The sequence below is a fragment of the Rhinoderma darwinii genome, chromosome 1 (genome assembly GCF_050947455.1).
Source record: "Rhinoderma darwinii isolate aRhiDar2 chromosome 1, aRhiDar2.hap1, whole genome shotgun sequence".
Taxonomy (NCBI): Eukaryota; Metazoa; Chordata; class Amphibia; order Anura; family Rhinodermatidae; genus Rhinoderma; species Rhinoderma darwinii.
Genome location: NC_134687.1, coordinates 501,784,844 through 501,799,739, shown reverse-complemented (window position 1 = coordinate 501,799,739; position 14,896 = coordinate 501,784,844). Strand labels below are relative to the sequence as shown.

Here is a 14,896-nt window from a genome sequence, read left to right as displayed (position 1 = left end):
TGTGCCTCACATGCTATTTCGTTTAGGACATGAAAACAAAACAGCAAAACCACCAAAGATATAAGCTCGCAACCCACGTCAAGGGTCTTCATGTCTTGCGAGTCCCTAATCCAAAAATCCCCACCCCAAATTACGCAAAATTAAATGAACAAATGATACATTGGGCCACTAATCTCCACTAGGACACCCTTCACAGAACAACCTCCTGCCATGGCAGTGCTCCATCGGGGCTGTCAAAATATTGGGCAAATATGTCGCGTACTCGAATACCAGATGTATGAGCCCTTCCGAGTGGAATTTGGTGCGGAATGGTTGATGTTGAAACATTTTGGCGAATATATTCTGCATCACAACCGCCATCATGTATGCGACAAAAATTATGAAGCACGACACGCGCTTGTATGACACGGGTGACATTTTGCGGCGTCAGTTGCATAGTGGTGAGAAAAACATGCCATTTGGTTGACATTATGCCAAATGCACATGCCACACATCTGCGTGCTCTGCTAAGCCGGTAATTGAATATGCGCCGACGGTCATCCAAGCCTCTTCGAGCAAATGGGCGCATTACTTGGCTTGTGAGGCCAAAACCCTCATCTGCCACGATTACATAAGGGACTGGTGGTCCTCGCGAGCCAGGCAGGAGGCTCGGTTCCGGCACAGATAGTTGATTGCCCATCAGATGATGGCCCATTCTGGATGTGTGAAAGATGCGGGCATCAGCAGAGCTTCCATAGGACCCAATGTGTACAATGGTAAAACAATAATTGCTGTCGGCCAAGGCCAACAAGACGATGGAAAAAAACTTTTTGTAATTATAGAATCTGGATCCAGAGTGGGGGGGGCTTCTTGACACGAATATGCTTGCCGTCTAGGGCACCAATACAATTTGAAAATTGGGTGGTGTTGAGAAAATCCACAGAAATCGTAAGCAAGTGCTCTGTCGTGGGATGAGGCATCACAGTGGCCTTCAATCGCTGCCACATCACAACACAGGTGCCGGTCACAATGCCCGAAATTGTGCTCACTCCAAGAAGGAATTCGAAATGTAGCGAATGATAGCTGTTTCCTGTAGCAAGAAATCTACATGGGCGAGATGCAAAAACACAACACACAAATAAACGTGATGTAGGACATGACACCCGCACACCGTCCTGTAAGCTGCAATTGTATAAAACACACATACCTCAACGTCACAAAGAGTCGCTCCTCGGGGGAAATGCAGCGCCGCATGTTTGTGTCCTGGTAGGTGATTCCTGGGCGAATCTGGTCCAGCAGAATATCAAATGTCGACACAGACATGCGGCAAAACGACCGAAATTTCTCGGGGTGGCTGCAAAGGTCATCATATAGAGTATGAAAATGGCCTTTTGAGGTGCGCTGGGCCACAAGAGGATGAACCCAAATCCTCCCTCTTCTCTGGGTTCCCTCCTGAAGCATGGGTCGCCGCTCACCAAATCTCCGAGAAACCATCCAGGATATTAGCACACGGCCCAGCGGAGTCAAGGGCATAATGTTGACTTTATACCTGCAAACAAGGCAAGAAACACCCTACACGACCAAAAGTAGTTTGCAAGGTGCCAACAGGATGCGAACATGTGCTCACATCAAGCAGGTGTTGGAGAAGGTGTCTTTTTGTAGGCTGCCCTCTCCATTACTCCACCCTCCGTTGTTTTTACGTGCGTAAAAAACGCATGCCATACGCGCGTTAAAAACGCACTAACGCAGCCCTTACGGATGCCACACGCAACTACAACGCAACAAAAACGTCGCGTTTTTTACGCGCGCAAAAACACCACGCTCGTGTGAATCCAGCCTAAGGGCTTGTTTTTTGCGGGACGGGTTGTAGTTTTTATTGGTACTATTTTGGGGTACATGCGACTTTTTGATCACTTTTTATTCTATATTTTGGGAGGGGAGGTGATAAAAAAATAGTGATTCTGGCATTGTTTTTTTTTCATTTTTTTTGCGGTGTTCTTTGCGTTGTTCACCGTGCGGGAAAAATAACATTATAGTTTTATAGTTTGGGTCGTTACGAACGCGGTGATACCAAATATGTGTACTGTTTTTTTAATGTTTTCATTTTTTCCTATAATAAGAGACTTAGGCCTCATGCACACGACCGTAGCCATGTGCACGGCCGTGATTTTCGGGTCAGCCGCGAGCCTCCCGCAGATCGCGGGCCATGCACATGGCCGCGGCCATTATTTTCAATGTGCCTGGACCGCAGAACATGGCCGTAATAAGGCTCCCAGGCCATGCACGGACCGTGAAAACCACGGTCGTGTGCATGGCCCCATAGGAATGAATGGGGCCGCAATTCTCCCGTGGATTTTCGGGGGAATTGCGTCCGCAAAAGCACGTTCATCTGCATGGGGCCTTATCATAGAAAGAAAAAATCTTTTATTTTTACACTTTTGTAAAAAAAAATATTAACTTTTTTTTATTTTATTTTTTTACTTTTTACACTTTCTGTTTTTTACCTGCAGCTCTGATCGCTGCTAGAATACATTACACTACCTAGGTAGTGTAATGTATTCCAACTGTCAGTGTGACATCACAGTCACTCTGACAGTAAGGGTATGTGCACACGATAACTGCATTTACGTCTGAAATTACGGAGCTGTTTTCAGGAGAAAACAGCTCCTGAATTTCAGACGTAAATGCATGTACTGGCGTTTTTCGCCGCGTCTTTTACGGACGTAATTTGGAGCTGTTCTTCATTGAAGTCAATGAAAAATGGCTCCAAATACGTCCCAAGAAGTGTCCTGCACTTCTTTGACGAGGCTGTTATTTTACGCGCCGTTTTTTGACAGCGACGCGTAAAATGACAGGTCGTCGGCACAGTACAACGTAAAGCCCATTGAAAGTAATGAGCAGATGTTTGCCGACGTATTGGAGGCATTTTTTCAGACGTAATTCGAGGCGTAAAACGCCTCCATTACATCTGAAAATAAGTCGTGTGAACCCAGCCTAAGGGTATGTTCACACGCACTGTTTTCAGACGTAATTCGGGCATTTTACGCTTCGAATTATGTCTGAAAAAACGGCTCCATTACACCTACAAACATCTGCTCATTGCTTTCAATAGGTTTTACGAATAATATTACGCATCGCTGTCGAAAGACGGCGCGTAAAAAGACGCCCGCGTCAAAGAAGTGCATGTCTCTTCTTGGGACGTTTTTGGAGCAGTTTTTCATTGATTCCATTGAAAAACAGCTCCAATAACGTCCGTAAAATACACCTCGAAAAACGCATGTAGTTACAAAAACATCTGAAAATCAGTATTTTGTTAAGCCGTATGAACATACTCTAAGTCTACGAGGACCAGCCAGAGGCTGGTCCTCATAGGCTTCCATACATAGAAGACCCGTAGGCCGTTGTCTGGCCTCCGGATGCCATCACAAGCATCAGCAACCCCCACAATTGCATGGGGGCTGCCAATGTGCTACAAACCCCCTAAATGCAGCGATCGCAATCGAGCGCCGCATTTAGGGGGTTAATTGCCCAAATTAGCGGCGATGAGGATGGCTGTTGTGGACAGCTGACCTCCCGGTTCCCAATGTACACTGTCACCGACACTGTCACCGACAGTGTGCGTCCGGAACTTCACAGTGACTTCCTCTACATGGCAAAGACAGAGGCCATTGTTTTGCCTCTGGTCGCCATGCTAGCCATCGGCAAACCTCACAATTTCATTGTGAGGCTTGCCGATGTGCTAGAAACCCCTAAAATGCGCCGATTGCAATCGATCGCCGCATTTAAGGGGTTAATTGCAGAAATCAGCGGAAATGAGCCGCTGATCGGCAACAGTGGAGTGTCAGCTGTTGGGGACAGCTGTCCTCCCGGTTCCCGGTGCACAATGTTGCCGACAGTGTGCACCGGGAACTGCGCAGTAGCTGTACGTCCTCGTGCGCTAAGACACTGGCCACCAGGACTTGTACAGTTGCGTCGTGGTGCGCCTAGGGGTTAAAATCTAAAAGCAATTGAGCAATCCTCCACCTTAGGCCCCATGCACACGAACGTAAAAACGCCCGTAATTACGGCCCATAGACTTCTATTGGCCACGGGTACCTCCCCGTATGCTTACGGGAAGGTGCCCGTGCCGTTGAAAAATATAGAACATGTCCTATTTTAGGCCGTAATTACGGCACGGGCAGGCCCATAGAATCCTATGGGGCTCCCGTAATTACGGGTGACTACGTGTGTGCACCCGTAATTACGGGAGCGTTGCTAGGCGACGTCAGTAAATAGTCACTGTTCAGGGTGCTGAAAGAGTTAACTGATCGGCAGTAACTGTTTCAGCAGCCTGGACAGTGACTTCCGATCACAATATAAATCAATGTGTAAAAAATATAGAAGTTCATACTTACCCAGAACTCCCTCCAGTCCGGCCTCCCGGGTTGACGTTTCAGCCCATGTGACCGCTGCAGCCAATCACAGGCTGCAGCGGTCATATGGACTGCCGCGTCATCCAGGGAGGTCGGGCTGGATGTCAAGAGAGGGACGCGTCACCAAGGCAACGGCCGGGTAAGTATTCATTTCTTTTACTTTTACCTCGGAAAGGGCTGCCTCTTCTCTCTATCCTGCACTGATACAGAGAAGGGGCTGCCGATTAATGCAGTGCAATTTTGCAGCGAAAACGTGCCTGTAAATATGGGTGGAATACTGGTGACACCAGATCCGTATTTACGGGCACGGGTACGTAAATACTGGTGCAATACGGGTCGAATACGTGTGACACCGGACCCGTATTTACGCCAGTATTTACGGGAGGACAAAAATAAGTTTGTGTGCATGAGGCCTTACTCATAGAAAAGGTAAGGATCACCAGTACTGTGGGAGGAATGCTGTGTGGATAGGCAGTTGTCACAGTTGGTGCATTTGACTCATAGCTGACATTGTTACGGTTGTAATAAGAATATTTACACCTTGAGGGTTATGACTATATGGCGACTTAAAATCAAATAACATTCAATTTCCTATGGCAATAAAAATGACATGCGACTAAGGCCGGATTTACACGAGCGTGTGCGTTTTGCGCGCGCAAAAGGTACTTAACAGCTCCGTGTGTCACCCTCATATAATACGTGGCTGTGTGATTTTCGCGCAGCCGCCATCATTATGACACTCTGTATGTTTGTAAACAGAAAAGCACGTGGTGCTATTCTGTTTTCATTCATACTTTTTACTGCTGTTGCGCGAATCACACGCGTCACACGGAAGTGCTTCCGTGTGCTGCGCGTGATTTTCACGCACCCATTGACTTCAATGGGTGCGTGATGCGTGAACAACGCACACATAACGGACATGTTGTGAGTTTTACGCAGCGGACACACGCTGCGTGAAACTCACGGACAGTCTGCACGGCCCCATAGACTAAAATAGGTCCGTGCGAGGCGCGTGAAAATCACGCGCGTCGCATGGACGTATTACACGTTCGTCTAAATAAGTCCTTATTCTCACCGAAAATTCCAATGTGTGTTTTTTCTGTGATGGATTTTAAGCCACCCTTGGCTTGTATGTATTGTAAAACTCTAGTCATAGAAAAGTATATGTAACAGAAGAGAAACTTCAGGGCTTCTCGGGCAGAATACCTCCATAATAGGGTGTGCAATGGAGCATAAAATCACTCGGGGATACAGTATGGGCACTTACAGACTATGGGCACTGATCTGTAATACAAGAAAACTCCATTCACATGCTGCAGAGAAAATCTGTGCAAATTTCAGGGCACGCTGTAGATTTCCCCTTGGTATTGCAAACAGTAAAATCCACTGCCAAATCTGCAAAAAAAACAACACGTTACACAGCTGGATTTTGTCGTGTAAATTACTGAATGTGAATGCTATTGTAGAATCCCACCTCAAAGAGTCAAGTTCAACCAGGTGCCCCAACCAAGAAAAGGCGGCCGGGAACGAAGCGTAAGCACAGTTGCAAGAAAAGGTAAGTGAACCCTTTAAAATTACCTGGATTTCTGCATTGATTACTAATAAAATTATCTAAGTCACAATTGTAGACAAACCCAATCTAGCTACACTAATAACAGACAAATAGTTGTACTGTTCATGTCTTTTATTGAGCACATTGAGTAAACATCCATCCACAGTGCAGGGAGAAAAAGTAAGTGAACCTCCTTTAATGATTTCTCCAATAACTAATTGGCAAAAGGTGTTTAAATAAAGAAGATGAGATTGGGAGTGTGGGTTTCACAGGTGCTTTCTCATTAAAAAAACAAAAACGCGTGTGGTACAAAACCACTTCAAAGACCGGAACTGATTTTTCCAGGCAGAATTTTCTGCCTGCAAAAATCTCTGTGTGAACCGACCCTAAGAAGACCTCAGAGATGCATGAAGCTGGAGAAGGATTATGTTTACTCCCTTGTGACGCAGCATTACATGGGACTAAACGTCATCACAGGAGGACGGCTGCATAGACCAGCCAGGGGTGGCAGGGATGTCTCGCTATGGGAGCACCAGGGGAGGTGAGTATGGTATCTTTTTTATTAAAGTGAAAACAGTTTTTTATTGCAGAAATGCATCTATTACGCAGCAAAAAAGCAACATTTGTAATTTGTTGCGGAATATAACTTCCTCATTGAAGTTAATAGGTAATATCTGCAACCATTCCACGGCATAAATTGACATGCTGTGAATTAAAAAATTTGTACCGCAAGTCAATTTCTGCATGGAAATTTCTCGCAGTGTGTGGATGAAATGTATCATATCCACTTTGCTGTGACTGTAGCCTGGATTCAAACGAGCATGTGCGGTCCGTAAAGGACGGAACGCATTTCGGCCGCAAGTCCCGAACCGAACACACTGCAGGGAGCCGGGCTCCTAGCATCATAGTTATGTACGACGCTAGGAGTCCCTGCCTCACTGCGGGACAACTGTCCCGTACTGTAATCATGTTTTCAGAACGGGGCAGTAGTTCCACAGAGAGGCAGGGACTCTTAGCGTCGTACATAACTATGATGCTAGGAGCCCGGCTCCCTGCAGTGTGTTCGGTCCGGGACTTGCAGCCGAAATACGTTCCGTCCTGTACGGACCGAACATGCTCGTGTGAATCCAGCCTAATACACTGTGGATTTTATGTCTGCAAATCCAGATGGAAAATCTGCAGCAACATAGGCTTAGGCTGGAAATACATATTGGGGGAAATTTACCAAGCTTTCTACGTCAGTGCCCAGCCACATACCTTGGCCTCCCAGATTTGACTAACCAACCCATCAGACAATTAAATTAAAAAACAGTATACTTACCTAACCTCTTCTCCCCTCTGGGTTCCCTCAGCATGCTGCGGCTTATATGACGTTGTATGCAGGACTGGTCTTATGGGTGTGCGACCTGTGCCATTGCACAGGGCGCATCACTCCAGCAGGTGGAAGGGGAAGCTGTGCTGGCTCCCTTCCCATACATGTGTTTCAGAAGCGCCTGGGCCCGGTAACTCAGCAGCTGCCTTTCCGCCTGGGCGCTTCCTCTTCTCTCAGCGATATCGCTACCGCTGTAGCAGCCATAACAGTTACTAGCGGTGACATGGGCACGAGGATCCTTAGGACTCAGAAACTATTGAATACTACAGCAGAGCAGGTGTCACGTTGGATTCGTGGACCCACTGGACCGTGCTGCCTTGGCGGTATGGCAGCTGGCCAAGAGGACACAGGAAACAGTCTATAGTTCATATAGGGTACCTGTGGCAGCTCAGACAGTAGCAAGGCAGGCTCAGCTGGGACTAGGCAACAGGCAGACATCAGGCGTGGAGTAGCAGGACAGGCGTGGTATGCAGCACAGCACGACTACAGCTCAGCATGGCACTTGACCAGGATGCACGGGATACAGGATACGGGTACGGGAAACACTGGGAACTGGAAGACACTAGGAGACCATTTGCATAGACAAACTAGGATACAACAAACAACGCTCAGGCATTGGGAGGATTGGGCTGGGACCTTCTTATAGCCCAGGGTGCTCTGGGAGCAATCAGCTCAATCTCCCACCTGCGTGCGCTTTGGCTTCTTAAGTCTGGACTGAACTCGCGAGCGCGCCCTGGTGGTCACTGTGGAACAGGACGGCCGTATGTGCAGACATCTCTGGAGAGAAGGGCATCGACTGGATGGAAGGAGTTCGTGGTCAGCGACCACGGACGTTACAGCAGGGAGGTAACTGCCTGCTCTGCTATCTACTAGTGCCACTGAAGGAGCCCCCTGTTGATGTCTCTATCCATATATGGACAATGATATCAGGGGCAACTCCTGAAGCGGGAATACCTGTCCACAGTGTTGCCGATGCTGTGACCGGGGATTCCACTCCAGGAGAAGCCCCTGACATCTTTGTCCATTTATGGACAGTGACATCAGGGGCAACTCCGCTATGGCCGGCGATTCGGCTCCAGGAGAAGCCCCTTACGTTACTGTCCATAAATGGACAGAGACCTCAGGGGCTTCTCCTGGAGTGGAATCCCCGGTCACAGCGTCGGCAACGCTGTGGACCGAGATTCTGCTTCAGGAGTTGTCCCTGATATCACTGTCCATATATGGACAGAGGCATCAAGCGCTCCGTCCAGGAGAGGAATCCCCGGCCACAAGGGGATTCTGCTCCTTCAGGGAGCTACAGTGGTGCTATCTACAGGAAGGGGAGTGATATCTACAAGGGGGCTGAGTGGCACTACCTACAAGGGGGCTGTGTGGCACTATCTACAAGGAGGCTGAGTGGCACTACCTACAAAGGGGTGTCTGGCACTACCTACAAGGGGGCTGTGTGGCACTACCTTTAAGGGGGCTGTGTGGCACTACCTACAGGGGAAGTGTGGCACATTCTATAGGGGGGTGGAACTAACTACAAGGAGGCTCTGTGGCACTACCTACAAGGGGGCTGTGTGGCACTACCTACAAAGGGGCTGTGTGGCACTACTTACAGGGGGCTGTGTGGCACTACCTACAAGGGGGCTGTGTGGCACTACCTACAAGGGGCTGTGTGGCACTATCTACAAGGGGCTTTGTGGCACTATCTACAGGGGGCTGTGTGGCACTACCTACAAGGGGCACCTGTGAGTGGCAGGCTGATGGTCATTTTAGTGAGAGTGGCGGGCTGGGTCATTTTACTGTGGGGGACTAATGGTCATTTTACTTTGAGCGGGGGGGGGGGGGGTGATGGTTATTTTACTGTGAGGGGGGGCTGATGGTTATTTTACTGTGAGTGGGGGGCTGATGGTTATTTTACTGTGAGTGGGGGGGCTGATGGTCATTTTGCTGTGAGTGGAGGGCTGATGGTCATTTTACTGTGAGTGGGGGCTTGATGGTTATTTTACTGTGCGTGGGGGGCTGATGGTTATTTTACTGTGAGTGGGGGGGGGGCTGATGGTCATTTTACTGTGAGTGGCGGGCTGATGGTCATTTTACTATGAGTGGGGGCTGATGGTCATTTTACGGTGAGTGGGGAGGTGATGGTTATTTTACTGTGAGTGGGGGCTGATGGTCATTTTACTGTGAGTGGGGGCTGATGGTCTTCAAGTGGTTTCCACCTCTGACCTCCAATTGAAATTAATAGGAGGTTGAAAATACCTGCAGCGCTCGTTTGGAGCGTTTTTTTGCCTGTGTCTTTTGCATTAGCTTCAACGGCTTAAAAAAACCACAAAAAAAACAAACTTCAAATAACGCTGTCAATTCAAAGGCTGCCTGAAACGTCCTGAAGTAATTTTGAGGCAGTTTTTTTTCTGCCTTACAAAAAACCCTGTGTGAACATACCCCAAGGATGTAGTGCTTGTTCTTAGCCATTTTCTGTCTTTCTCTAAACTATTTTTGGTAGGGGTTCCCTGAGGACATTTTTTTTTCCAGGGGTGCCTCGAGTCCGAAAAGGTTGGGAAACTCTGTACTAGGCTACAGGATCACACCGGCCTACGCAAGGATCCCGTCGTCGGCAATGTGGAGCAGCTCAGTTCGTCGTGGGAACGTTGAGTGCAATTTTTTTTTGTTTGGGGGCACTGTCTACAAGGGGGAGGTGGAGGGATGTATGCCACTGTCTACAAGGGGGAGGTGGGGGTATGTATGGCACTGTCTACAAGGAGGGGGGTACAGGGGTTTTATGCCACTGTCTACAAGGGTTAGGTGGAGGCTGTATGGCACTGTCTACAAGGGGGATGTGGGGGCTCTATGGCACTGTCTACAAGGGAGAGGTGTGGCATTATGGCACTGTCTACAAGGAGGAGGTGAGGGATTATGGCACTGTCTACAGGGAGGCTGTATGGCACAATCTACAGGGTGGCACTATCTACAAGACGGTGGGCTGTGTGTGGCAGCCAGGGGAGGGGGGCATTATACTGTGTGGAGGCCACTAAGCGGACATTATAGTGTGTAGGGGAACTACAGGGGGTATAATACTGTGTGGGAAAATTAGAGGACAAAATACTGTGTCCTTGAAGGGGTTATAATATATTATTAAATATTATTATTATACTGTATGGGTTCACTAAAGGGGCATTATACTGTGTATGGGGCACTAAAGGAGCATTATACTGTGTGTGAGGCACTAATAGGGCATTATACTGTGTAGGTGGGGGCACTCAGGGCCGCCATCAGGGGGGTATTAGGGGTACTGGTGTGAGGGGCCCGGCCAAACCTAATTGAAAGGGGGGCCCGGCAACTGCCGCGACTTGCCATTGGTAGAAAAAAACGGGCCCCTGCAATGGGGCCCGTTTTTTTCACCACAGAATGTCGTGAGCTGCAGGCCCCCCTCTCGTCATGGGGGCCGTCGAACCGCCCGCGCGCGCGCACAAGGAACCTCGCGCGCGCGCGCACAAGGAAGCTCCCGCGCGCGCGCACTAGGAACCTCCCGCGCGCGCACAAGGAACCTCCCGCGCGTGCGCACTCGCGAGCGTCCGCGAGCACGCACCCACGAAAGCCCGCACTCTAGACCGCCCGCGCACCCGCGAACGAAGCGCGCGCAGCCGCGGACACAACTTACCTGGAGCCTGGCTGGAGGTGAAGGACTGGACGTCTGGACCGAAGACATCGCCTGAAGAGGACTGGAGTGGGAGCAGCTCTTCTGACACGGTGAGTAAAGTGTCTGAAAGTGCTGTTTCTGTATGGCCCCGTTCACACAGAGTATTTTGCAGGCAGAAAAAAAATCTGCCTCAAAATTCCTTACAGAATTTTGAGGCAGATTTTGACCTGCCCACACTATCTTGCCGCGTTTTTTTGCTGCGTTTTTGGCCCGCGGCGATTGAGGACAGCAGACAAAAAACGCAGCGAAAAATGCATTTTCTGCCTCCCATTGATTTCGATGGGAGGTCAGAGGCGGAACCGCGGCAAGAAAGGACGTGCTGCTTTTTATTTTTTCCGCGACTGGCTCCCATTGATTTCAGATTAAATCAATGGGAGGCGGTTTTGGAAGTTGTTTGGTGCTGATTCTGACGCAGTGTCCGAGTCAATATCAAGGCCCAAAAACTCTGTGAACTGGACCTTATTGTTAGGGCTTATTCAGACGAACGTGTAATACATCCGTGCAACGTGCGTGATTTTCACACGCCTCGCACGGACCTATGTTACTCTATGGGGCCGTGCAGACTGTCAGTGATTTTCACGCAGCGTGTGTCCATGTGTCCGCTGCGTAAAACTCACGACATGTCCGATATTTGTGCATTGCTCGCGCATCACGCACCCATTGAAGTCAATGGGTGCGTGAAAATCACTCCCAGCACTTCCGCAGCAGTATAAACTATGAATGAAAACAGAAAAGCACCACGTGCTACAAACATACAAACAGAGTGTCATAATGATGGCGGCTGCACGAAAATCACACAGCCACGCATCATACGCGTGATTTTCGCGCAGCCGCCATCATTATGACACTGTGTTTGTATGTTTCTAGCACGTGGTGCATTTCTGTTTTCATTCATAGTTTATACTGCTGCGGAAGTGCTGGGAGTGATTTTCACCCACCCATTGACTTCAATGGGTGCGTGATGCGCGAACAATGCACAAATATCGGGCATGTCGTGAGTTTTACACAGCGGACTCACGCTGCGTGAAAATCACTGACAGTCTGCACGGCCCCATAGAGTAACATAGGTCCGTGCGAGGCGCGTGAAAATCACGCACGTTGCACGGATGTATTACACGTTTGTCTGAATAAGCCCTAACAATAAGGCCCAGTTCACAGAGTTTTTGGGCCTTGATATTGACTCGGACACTGCGTCAGAATCGGCACCAAAAAACTTCCAAAACCGCCTCCCATTGATTTCAGATTAAATCAATGGGAGCCAGTCGCGGAAAAAAGAAAAAGCAGCACGTCCTTTCTTGCCGCGGTTCCGCCTCTGACCTCCCATCGAAATCAATGGGAGGCAGAAAATTCATTTTTCGCTGCGTTTTTTGTCTGCTGTCCTCAATCGCCGCGAGTAAAAAACGCAGCAAAAAAAACGCGGCAAGATAGTGTGGGCAGGTCAAAATCTGCCTCAAAATTCGTTGCGCGGTTCCAGGCGGTCACCGGTGCGCATGCGCGGGAGTTTTCGGGTGCGCGCGAACGGTCACACGGGCGGCGGTGTTTGACGGCCCCCATGCTACCCAGGGCCGCCATCAGGGGGGGTATTAGGGGTACTGATGTGAGAGGCCCGGCCAAACCTAATTGAAAGGAGGGCCCGCAGCTCATGACATTCTTTTGGTGAAAAAAACAGGCCCCACTGCAGGGGCCTGTTTTTTTTCTAACAAAGGCAAGTCGCGGCAGTTTGCCGGGCCCCCCTTTCAATTAGGTTTGGCCGGGCCTCTCACATCAGTACCCCTAATACCCCCCCTGATGGCGGTCCTGGGTACCATGATATAGTGCTGGACGGAGTACCGTTAACAGGCGGTGCCACGGTAGGGGGGCCCAGAAAATTTAGCTGTAGGGGGCCCTGAAATTCCTGATGGCGGCCCTGGGGGCACTATATAGGGAATTATACTGTGGGTGGATAATTTCGCATGGGGCGCCATCTATCATAAGGCCGGCCCTGGTTGTATGTGATACAGCACTCAGGACGTTATATATGACACAGCACTCAGGATGTTGAGTGCTGCGTCGCAGATAAGGCCCAGACACTTCTCTAAGTCAGGTCCATGTATAAGCCGCAGCATGCTGAGGGCGCCTGCGGGGACCCAGAGGGAAGAAGAGGAGCGGTGAGATGAGCATACTTTATGCTTGATGATAGAGGCGAATGGATGGCTCGTGGCCGTAATCGCATCTTACTCCAAATGTGTTGCATCTTACTCCAATACATCGTTTATTAAGACTGGAGTTTGAAGCGCCAGTCTTAAAGGGGTTGTCCAGTTTTTATTTATTTTTTTATTTATTTGCAGAATAATAAATCATACTGTTTTCTGATATACATGTATTAGAAATTCTGCTCACATACTTTTTTTCGGAATACATATACAGTTGGAGTGGTGTCGCTAGCACAGTGCATCCGGGGCATAAGTCCCAGATCACCGGGCAACTGACACATTTATTATGCTTCCTCAGGACCCTGATGCAATTGAATACCATTCACTAGGCCACTGGCCACGTTAGGATTGGAGCCTATGAGACGCATGGACAGGAGCCCTGCGCTGGCCGACGCGATGACGTCACTGCATCGCACCGACATTCGCTAGAATCCGTCTCAACGTCTCATAAAGCTTCAAGGCTATTGCGGCTGAGGTGGCTTGCTGTTCCGTTCACTGTGGGAACGGGTCTAGGTGAGTATAAGTTTATTATTTGTTTGGGGGGCATTATTACTAAATGGGGCACTATCTACAGGGATCACTATGTGGCAATGTCTTCAAGAAACACTGTGTGTGGCACTATCTACCAGGGTCACTGCATGTAGCACTATCTACCAGGGGCACTATCTACCAGGGTCACTGCATGTAGCACTATCTACCAGGGTCACTGCATGTAGCACTATCTACCAGGGGCACTGTGAGTGGCACTATCTACCAGGGGCACTGTTAGTGGCACTACCTACCAGGGGCACTGTGTGTGACACTCTCTACAGGTGTCATTGCTTGGGGCCCCAGAAATGCCAAATCCGCCCGTGTGTGTGGTTGGTGGGACACATGACTGACACTATCTTTAGTCCACTCAGTTATCCTATGACAGAGGCAACTGCACTGATATAAGAAATGTATGCGAGAAGAATTTTAAATTCATGTGTATTAGAAAACTGTATGATTTCCTAGTCTATAAATGAATTAAAAATAAATAAAAAGTGGACAACCCCTTTAATAAATACGCGTCATTGAGTTTAGGTGCAAAGTCTGGTGTCGTTTTTTGTGCCAAAGCCAGAGGTGGATCGAGGAGGGAGGAGTATTATAAGTTCTTGCTTTATCTTTTCTTTTCCTTTTTAATCTACTTCTGGCTTTGGCTCAAACATTTTCACGTGACAGAATTTTGCATCAGGATTTAGAAGCCAAAACCAGGAGTGGGTTGAAGACTTGGAAGAGGAGCAAATCTTTCCATTATACTTTTTTCTGTTTATTTTCAAGTCCTGGTTTTGGCTTCTAAATATTGATGCATAATAGCCATGTGAAAGTGGCCTACAGTACAACAATCTCTCTTTGTAATGTACATATGACATCTGTTTACACACCATGAAACCGCTCTGTGTAAATAGATCTTTATATAGGTCTGTAGCCAGTACAGAAAGCGTTGGTAGCTGCACTTCGCTGTCACCCCACATACCTTGTGCACTACGTCCACCATACTATACTATGACAATAAGCTCCATGTTACGGTGCAGCCCTGTTACCAACCCCCCTCCTATTGTACAGTCTACGCTTCACCTCCCCCCAGTGATCCCCGCACCTAAAGCTCCAATTTGAATTTAGTCTCAGGCTATGAGTGTGGGCGCGGCCCTATCCCTATTGGCCGCAGGGGACCACGTGATC

The 14,896-nt window shown here is 48.7% G+C and overlaps 1 protein-coding gene across 2 annotated transcripts in view; it reads right to left on the bottom strand.

Annotated features, from left to right (window-relative positions):
- The window catches only part of SPMIP10 (sperm microtubule inner protein 10), a 56,410-nt gene extending 41,634 nt beyond the window's left edge, over positions 1-14,776 (bottom strand). For both annotated transcript variants that reach the window (XM_075854795.1, XM_075854796.1), the window contains exons 1-2: positions 14,691-14,776; positions 5,659-5,786 (exon numbers count right to left, since the gene is read on the bottom strand). The gene's annotated coding sequence lies outside the window, so the exon portion shown is untranslated. The remainder of the gene's footprint in view (positions 1-5,658; positions 5,787-14,690) is intronic.
- Between the last annotated feature and the right edge of the window lie 120 nt (positions 14,777-14,896).